General features: G+C 37.8%; 1 long non-coding RNA gene across 1 annotated transcript; it reads left to right on the top strand.

Moving 5' to 3' along the window:
- On the top strand, positions 5,576-9,230 carry LOC110266328. The gene is made up of 3 exons (XR_002353585.1): positions 5,576-5,586; positions 7,013-7,020; positions 9,138-9,230. It is a non-coding gene; the product is annotated as an uncharacterized LOC110266328 (long non-coding RNA).

Raw genomic sequence — 9,459 nt, 5'->3', positions numbered from 1 at the left:
AACCTTGCAGCTTTGTAGTTTGCAATGTCTGCAAACCATGGTGTTTCCTGAATGGCAAACAAATGCTCATCCGGAAAGGTCTCAGAGATTTCCAGAGAGGGGAATGACATCCCTTCTATTGGCTCTATCCGGGACAGATGATCAGCCACTTGGTTCTCTGTCCCTTTTTTGTCTCTTATTTCTATATCAAACTCTTGCAGAAGCAACACCCATCTTATGAGCCTGGGTTTTGAATCTTGCTTTGTAAGTAGATATTTAAGAGCAGCATGGTCAGTATACACAATCACCTTTGATCCTACCAAGTATGATCTAAACTTGTCAATGGCATAAACCACTGCAACCAATTCTTTTTCTGTGGTTGTGTAATTTTTCTGGGCATCATTTAAAACGCGGCTAGCATAATAAATGACATGCAGAAGCTTGTCATGCCTCTGCCCCAGTACTGCACCAATGGCGTGATCACTGAAAATTTCAGAGGCTCTTTCATTTCCTCTGAATCCTCCAAATCAGGCTGAACATCTTTAAAGATGTCTTCCAACTCTGATTCGAGACTCACAGCCATGTTGATCTCTTCTACCAAAGAGTCAATAAGATCAATTTTCATGCAGTCTTTTGATGTGTCTGGATGCTGCATGGCTTTGACAGCATTCAACTTAAACTCATCATCATTGACTCTCAGGGTTATTTCCCCCTGTTGGACATCAATGAGAGTTCGTCCAGTTGCTAGGAAGGGTCTTCCTAGAATGAGAGTGGCACTCTTGTGCTCCTCCATTTCCAGCACTACAAAGTCAATGGGAAAGGCGAATGACCCAACTTTGACAATCATGTCTTCAATCACTCCTGATGGGTATTTAATGGAGCCATCAGCAAGTTGGAGACATATCCGGGTTGGTTTAACTTCTTCAGTTAAACCAAGCTTTCTGATAGTGGATGCAGGTATTAGGTTGATGCTTGCCCCAAGATCACATAAAATTGTCTTGGTGCAATTACCTTCTAATGGGCATGGTATCAGAAAACTCCCAGGGTCCTTAAGCTTTTCAGGAAAGCTTTTCAGAATGACTGCACTGCATTCTTCAGTGAGGAAAACTCTTTCAGTTTCTCTCCAATCCTTCTTATGACTCAAGATCTCTTTCATGAACTTGGCATAAGAAGGTATTTGCTCAAGTGCCTCTGCAAATGGAATCTTTATTTCAAGAGTCCTGAGATAATCTGCAAAGCGAGCAAATTGCTATTCGAGACTTACAGCCATGTTGATCTCTTCTACCAAAGGGTCAATAAGATCAACTTTCATGCAGTCTTTTGATGTGTCTAGATGCTGCATGGCTTTGACAGCATTCAACTTAAACTCATCATTATTGACTCTCAGGGTTATTTCCCTCTGTTGGACATCAATGAGAGTTCGTCCAGTTGCTAGGAAGGGTCTTCCTAGAATGAGAGTGGCACTCTTGTGCTCCTCCATTTCCAGCACTACAAAGTCAATGGGAAAGGCGAATGGCCCAACTCTGACAATCATGTCTTCAATCACGCCTGATGGGTATTTCCTGTTCCTCTTGGCAGAGTTTTTGAGGATAAGGTATCTTGGCTTTATATTCCTCAATCTTAGTTGCTGTAAGTTTATTTCCTACAGAAGTGGTTGAAGAAGCCTTTTTAGATGGGTTGTTATCAGCACTCGTGTGTGTCTGATCCCTCACTGGTAATTGAGTGCCAAAGTTAGAAGCTGGAGTGACGTTAAACGCCAGCTCCTCATCTATTCCTGGCGTTTGAACGCCAGAACTGAGCTTCTTTTGGGTGTTCAACGCCAGATCCTTGCTTGTTTTTGGCGTTGAACGCCAGTCCTGAGCATGGTCTGGGCGTTCAGCACCAACCTTCCACCCAACTTCTAGCGTTTTAGCACCAGAATTATTTTTCCCTGGGCTCTTACTGTCCTCAGATGAATTTTAGGTGGTTTGCTCATTTCTTGGTTTCCTGCTGCCTTGAAGTGGGGTATTTAGTGCTTTCCCACTTCTTAATTGAACTGCTTGGCATTCTTCTGTTATTTGTTTTGACAGTTGCTGCTTTGTTTGCTTTAATTATACTTCCATGTTTATATTAGCCATCCTTGTCTCTTGTAGTTTATCCTTGACTTCAGCTAACTGCTTTGTTAGAAAATCCAATTGCTGATTGAATTCAGCAGCTTGCTCTGCAGGACTGAGTTCAGTAGTTACTGTTTTAGTCTCTCTTTTCATGGAAGAGTCACTGCTTAGGTACATATGCTGATTTCTAGCAACTGTATCAATAAGCTCTTGAGCTTCTTCAATTGTCTTTCTCATGTGGATAGATCCACCAGCTGAGCAATCTAGAGAGATCTGAGCTCTTTCTGTAAGCCCATAATAGAATATGTCTAATTGAACCCACTCTGAAAACATTTCAGAGGGGCATTTTCGTAGCATCTCTCTGTATCTCTCCCAGGCATCATAAAGAGATTCATTATCTCCTTGTTTAAAGCCTTGGATGTCCAGCCTTAGCTGTGTCATCCATTTTGGAGGAAAGTATTGATTCAGGAATTTTTCTGTCAGCTGTTTCCATGTCCTTATGCTAGCCTTAGGTTGGTTATTTAACCACCTCTAGGCTTGGTCTTTTACAGCAAATAGAAACAGTAATAATATGTAGACATCCTGATCTACTTCCTTATCATGTACTGTGTTAGCAATTTGTAAAAACTGTGCCAGAAACTCTGTAGGTTCTTTCTGTGGAAGACCGGAATACTGGCAGCTTTGCTGCACCATAATAATGAGCTGAAGATTCAACTCAAAGCTATTGACTCCAATGGAGGGTATGCAGATACTACTCCCATATGAAGTAGTAGAGGGGTTAACATATGACCCCAGAGTCCTCCTGGACTGTTCATTTCCACTTAGATCCATGATGGAGAAAGGGAGATGATGTAAAATAAAAAATTTATTTTTATTTATTTATTTATTTATTTATTTATTTATTTATTTAATTATTTTGAAAATAAAATAAATTAAAATAAAATAAATAAAAATAGGTAAAGATTTTCGAAAAAAAATGAGGAGAGAGAAAGTGGTCAGGAAGTTTTGAAAAAGATATGATTTGAAAAAGATTTTAAATTTGAAAAAAAGTCTGAATTTTAAAAATAAATTTCGAAAATTTTGTTTTAAAAAAAAGGAGAGAAAAGATATTTTTGAATTTAAAGAGGAAAGAGAGAAACAATAAGATAGCCCAAGATTTAAGATTTTTAGATCTAATGCTCCTTGTTTTTGAAAATTTTGGAGGGAAAACACCAAGGAACACCAAACTTAAAAATTTTAAGATCAAGACACAAGGAAAACTCAAGAACACTTTGAAGACTCACAAGAACACAAGAAACAAGAAAAAGAACACCAAACTTAAAATTTTAGAAAACCAAAATAAAATTTTTGAAAAACAAAGGGAAATCAACAAGAAAACACCAAACTTAAAGTTTGGTACGAGATTTAATAGAAAAATTATTTTTTTTGAAAAATTTTTGAAAAGAAAATAAAAGACTCTGACCCAAAAGACAAAAATTTCCTAATCTAAGCAACAAGAGTCACCGTCAGTTGTTCAAACTCAAACAATCCCCGGCAACGGCGCCAAAAACTTGGTGCACGAATTGTAAATCACACTTTTTACAACTCGTACCACTAACCAGCAAGTGCACTGGGTCGTCCAAGTAATACCTTACGTGAGTAAGGGTCGATCCCACGGAGATTGTTGGCTTGAAGCAATCTATGGTTATCTTGTAACTCTTAGTCAGGAAGACAATAAAATAATTCACTTATCAAATTTGATTGCAAGGAATAAAAGGGCAGAACACAAATTATACTTGTATGCAATGATGGAGAATATGTTGGAGTTTTGGAGATGCTTTGTCTTCTGAAATTCTGTTTTTCTTTGTTTTCTGATTCACGCACGCACGTCCTCCTATGGCAAGCTGTGTGTTGGTGGATCACCGTTGTCAATGGCTACCATCCATCCTTCCAGTGAAAAGGGTCTAGATGTGCTATCACCGCACGGCTAATCATCTGCAGGTTCTCAATCGTACCGGAATAGGATTTACTATCCTTTTGCGTCTGTCACTACGCCCACCACTCGTGAGTTTGAAGCTCGTCACAGTCGTTCAATCCCTGAATCCTACTCGGAATACCACAGACAAGGTTTAGACTTTCCGGATTCTCTTGAATGCTGCCATCATCTAGCTTATACCACGAAGATTCTGATTAAGAGATCTAAGAGATATTCATTCATTCTATGGTGGAACGTAAGTGGTTGTCAGGCACGCGTTCGTGGAGGAATGATGATGATTATACGTTCATCACATTCATATTGAAGTGCGAATGGATATCTTAGATAGGAACACGCATGTTTGAATGGAAAACAGAAATACTTGCATTAATTCATCGAGACACAACAGAGCTCCTCACCCCCAACAATGGAGTTTAGAGACTCATGCCGTCAAAAAGTACAAAGTTCAGATCTAAAATGTCATGAGATGCGAAATAAACCTCTAAAAGTTGTTTAAATACTAAACCAGTAACCTAGGTTTACAGAAAACGAACAAACTATGATAGATGGTGCAGAAATCCACTTCTGGGGCCCACTTGGTATGTGCTGGGGCTGAGACTTAAGCTAATCACGTGCATAGGACTGTTTTGGGCGTTCAACGCTAGCTTTGGATCCTTTTCTGGCGTTGAACTCCAACTTGTAACTTGTTTCTGGCGCTGGACGCCAGACAACAACATAGAACTGGCGTTGAACGCCAGTTTACATCGTCTATCATTGAGTAAAGTATAGACTATTATATATTGCTGGAAAGCCCTGGATGTCTAATTTCCAACGCAATTGGAAGCGCACCATTTGGACTCCTGTAGCTCCAGAAATCTCATTCCGATTGCAGAGAGGTCAGAATCCAACAGCATCAGCAGTCATTTTTCAGCCTGAATCATATTTTTGCTCAGCTCCCTCAATTTCAGCCAGAAAATACATGAAATTACAAAAAAATACACAAACTCATAGTAAAGTCCAGAAATATGAATTTTGCCTAGAAACTAATGAAAATAAACTAAAAACTAACTAAAACATACTAAAAACTATATGAAATTAACCCCAAAAAGCGTATAAAATATCCGCTCATCAACTTGCCTTATGAACCTGAAATCACTCAACAAACATATGAAGGCATCGAATGGGATTAAAGTGAATTAAATTTAGCTATTTTAGGGCCTAAAAATCTTGTTTTCACACTTAAGCACAAAATTAGAGAGAATCACAAAAGCATGCTATTTCATTGAATAAATGTGGGATAAGTTGATAAAATCCCCTAAATTAAGCACAAGATAAACCACAAAATTGGAGTTTATTAGTTACCATACTGAGAACCTCTGGTTCTCATTCCATACTTTATTGTTGTTTTTCATATGCAGGTCACAACCTACCTCGGTGAGTTGTGCGACGGTGACAGAGTGGAGGATCTTTAGTTTCTTTTGGAGTCTTATGGATATTTTGTGTAGTACTCTGAAATTTTGTATTTGTACTTGCCTTAGAGGCTAACTCTGAGAGAGATATGTTGTATTCTGTTTTATCCTTCAAAACTATGTATGTCTGTATATAACTAGTCGGCCTAAACTCTGCGAGTTGGGACTAGTATCTTCTGATTATTATACTCTTATATCTACATATGCGTTATTATCTTGTATTTATACCTTGTATCTTTATGCTTTTAGCTTCGTGTGAACGTCTTGCGCTTTGTAAACTCTGTTTTGAGCTTATTCCTTCATCAGGTTTCTAGAATTATTATTTCTTATATATACAAGCCTTAGATTGTCGTGACCTTTAATTATTCTTGGCTTTATGACGTGAGGTAAGGCTTAAGGTAATTAAGGTGTTACATTTAGTGGTATCAAAGCAGTTCATCCTCGTGAGCCTGAGGGATGGACCGATTGTGCTTCATTGCATACTATGTGTCTTTTTCTTTATGCTATTTAGGTTATCTGCTTGATATATGCATAGCATGCTTGTTTCTAAGTGCCTTTTTGGGATAATTGAAGCACTAGGCTTTTGATATTGAGGCTAATCACTTTGATATCGACTGTTTGGTGTAGACAGGAACCCTAATGGCTACTCGCAGACGAGGTCGTACTCGTACATGGGGTGGAACTGAGAATGACCAACCGGCAGACAACCATACCGAGTTCATGGCGGCTATGAATAATTTTGCAAATGCTATGCAAGCTAACGCTATTGCTACTATGCAAGCCATGGAAAGGATGGGTCAATCGGCTGGGAACATAATGGAAACGAGAACGAAAATGGGGAAGGAGATGGTAATGACTTGGGAGGTGCTCCGATGACCTTGGCTTCATTTCTCAAGGTTCATCCACTGACTTTTAGAGGTTCGACCAACTAAACTAAAGCAGACAATTGGTTCCAAGCCATGGAGCGTGCGTTACAACCCCAGCATATTCCGAACAACCAATTTGTGTAGTTTGCGGCATACCAACTTTTAGGAGAAGCTCAGCACTGGTGGCAACAAGAATGCCAATTATTACAGCTTTAGAATACCGATATTCCTTAGGATGTATTCCAGATGGCTTTCTACAACAAATACTTTCCTGAATCTATAAGGGAAGCGAGGGAGTTAGAGCTTATGCAGCTAAAGCAGGGCTCATTATCTGTGGCTGATTACACTAATCGGTTTGAGGAGCTTTATAGGTTCTCTAGGGTATGTCAGGGTGCCCTGGAGTTCTATGAGAGCTGGAAGTGCATTAAGTATCAAGGAGGCTTGAGGGATACCATTATGACTGATGTGACTCCTATGGAGATTCAGATCTTTTCCGAGCTTGTGAATAAGGCGAGGGTTGTTGAGGAGTGTGCAAAGAAAGTGGCATCATTAAGAGATACTCGTGGAGGAAATAACAACCATGGGCGTGGAAAGTACTTCCAACCAAGGAGGCTTTAGGAGGAACAACTATGATCAGTACCACCTGGCGAGAGGGAGAGGTAATCAGAGTAAGGCTTCCAGATTCAATTTGTAACCGTTGCGGGCATTTTCATCCTTATGATTCGTGCAAACTGGGTATAGGTGGATGCTTTACATGCGGCTTGCCTGGACACATGGTGAAGGACTGTCCTCATAGAAGGACTCCGAATGTTGGCCAGAACTAGTAAGGTCGGGTGTTTGCTGGGAACTCCCAGGATGCTACAAAGTCAAATCTGTTGATGAGAGGTATATGTTTAATTGGTGATAAAACATTGGTTGCATTGTATGATACTGGAGCTTCTCATTCATTTATTGCCTTTGATAAAGTTGAGGAACTAGGATTGAAAGTGTCTGAATTAGCTTTTGATTTTCATGTGGATCCTCTGTATCAGACGGTTGTGACTAGATCAAGTTGTAGGGAAGTATCTTTCAAAATTGAGGAGAGAGACTTTGTTCATGATTTGCTTTGTTTGCCAATGGTTGGGTTGGAAATGATTTTGGGGTTTGATTAGTTGTCAAAGAACTGGGTATTGTTGAATTGCTTTGAGCGATCGATTTGGTTTATGTCGGAAGGAAAGGAAGAGTAGTGATAGCAGAGGGTTATTACCTAATCCCTGTTTTAGTGAATTGTAGTGGGAAAAAGTGTCAGGGTTATATATTTTTGGCTACGAATGCATTAGGTAATGAAAAGAGAGCTTTTTCAATGTTTTTGGGTACATGGCACTAAACGCCAGGAAGTGGCATTTAGCGCCAGTAGCGCATGAACTTGACACATTTTACGAGGCATCTGGTGCTAAACACCCTCTCCTGGCATTTAGCTCCAGCAAACAGAGAGCTTGAACAAACTTCTAGGCTTATGGCGCTAAAGGCCGGATAGTGGCGTTTAGAGGCAGCTTGGTAGCATCAAATTCGTTAGTTTTTCTTCTGCTTGAACTCTGTCAAACTTGCCTGAGCTTCACCTGAAATCACCAAAACAACAGTGCAAATTATAGTAGCATCCAACATAGTCTAAAAGACTAATTTCTCATAAAATTTCAATAAATCTACATCTAAATTACTAAAAAAATAGGAAAGATGCTCACGCGTCCGTCATAGTACCGAACAGTCTAAGCCGGTACTACCAGTTAAATTTCCAATACGAGTCCTTACGTATCTTTCCGCATAAAAGTACATTTTCACACTCAGAAAAATCCTCCAAATCCAATTTTCACATTTAAATTTTCAAATTTTGATTCTAAATTTTTCCACCCCCGTCGGTCCATATTTAATTAATTATTTATTTAATTTTTACTTAATCGGAATTTTATATTCTACCCACTTAATTAGAAATTTTGCCCAAAAAATTTGGTTCATGAAAAGAAAACAAAATTTTGGGTTAAATCACAATTAAAAGTTTTCTCAATTTCAATTAACCTTCACTACAAGAAAATGGAGCATTTGTAAGAAAGAATTTGTATGAAATTTAAAATTGTTATAAATTATGGTTTTTTCGTAATAATAATTAGTTATTGTTAAAAAATAAGAGTATTTTGTAACAACAAAAAAATTTGTTACAAAATATTTCAATATTTTGTAACAGCATGATTTCTTTTGCTACAAATTATGTTGGCTTTTGTATTGAATTATTGTTTTGTTGCAAAATATTATATTGTTTTGTAACAAAAGATTATATTGTTGCAAAAATTCAAAATATTTTGTAAGAAAAATTAATTTGTCACAAAATACAATATTTTTGTAACAAGTTATTTATTTGTCACAAGTTATTTATGATTTATTATATTTATTTAAGATTTTCCTAATTTTAAATTAAAACACTTAATTAAAAAGTCAAAACTAATTAGTTAATTGATAATTAAGTAATATTTTTAAAATAATTTTTAAAAATTAAATTAAATTTTAAATCAATACAATATACCTTAATTTTATCTAACCCTAACCCCCTAACACTAACAGCAGCTACCATCTCTTTTCTTCCCAAACCCAAGCTTCAACACAAACACACACAATTGTCACACACATAACGTGAAATTAGAGAAGAAAAAGAGAGCTGCGATCAAAATAGAAGAAGAGCCACGCTACTGCCACTGTCCAACCGCCTCACCACCGTCGTTGCGTCACCGGCAATCCATCACAGGAGAGAGAGAGATGCGTCTGAGAGAGAGAGTGAGCTAGAGGGAGCTGCTGCGAACTCGACAACAGGGGAGCCCGCGTTGCCGTCGCCTCGGCTGCTGTAAGACCTCTAAATTTTTAAAAGTTATTAATTAATTATTTACGATGCATTATATTTATTTAAGACTGTATTTCGGAGATTTTTATATAAAAGTTGAGTAAACTCTTATTTTTGATTTAGAGTTCTTATAATTGAAAAATAGTGAATATTTTAAATGCCTTAATTTTAAATATTTATATTTTTTGACCTTATTTTATAAATGAAGGAGAATTAATTTATTTGTCTCCAA

This window comes from Arachis ipaensis, chromosome B09 (genome assembly GCF_000816755.2).
Source record: "Arachis ipaensis cultivar K30076 chromosome B09, Araip1.1, whole genome shotgun sequence".
In the NCBI taxonomy this organism is placed as follows: domain Eukaryota; kingdom Viridiplantae; phylum Streptophyta; class Magnoliopsida; order Fabales; family Fabaceae; genus Arachis; species Arachis ipaensis.
Note: the sequence above shows the minus strand (reverse complement) of the source record. Positions and strands in the feature narration are given on the sequence as shown.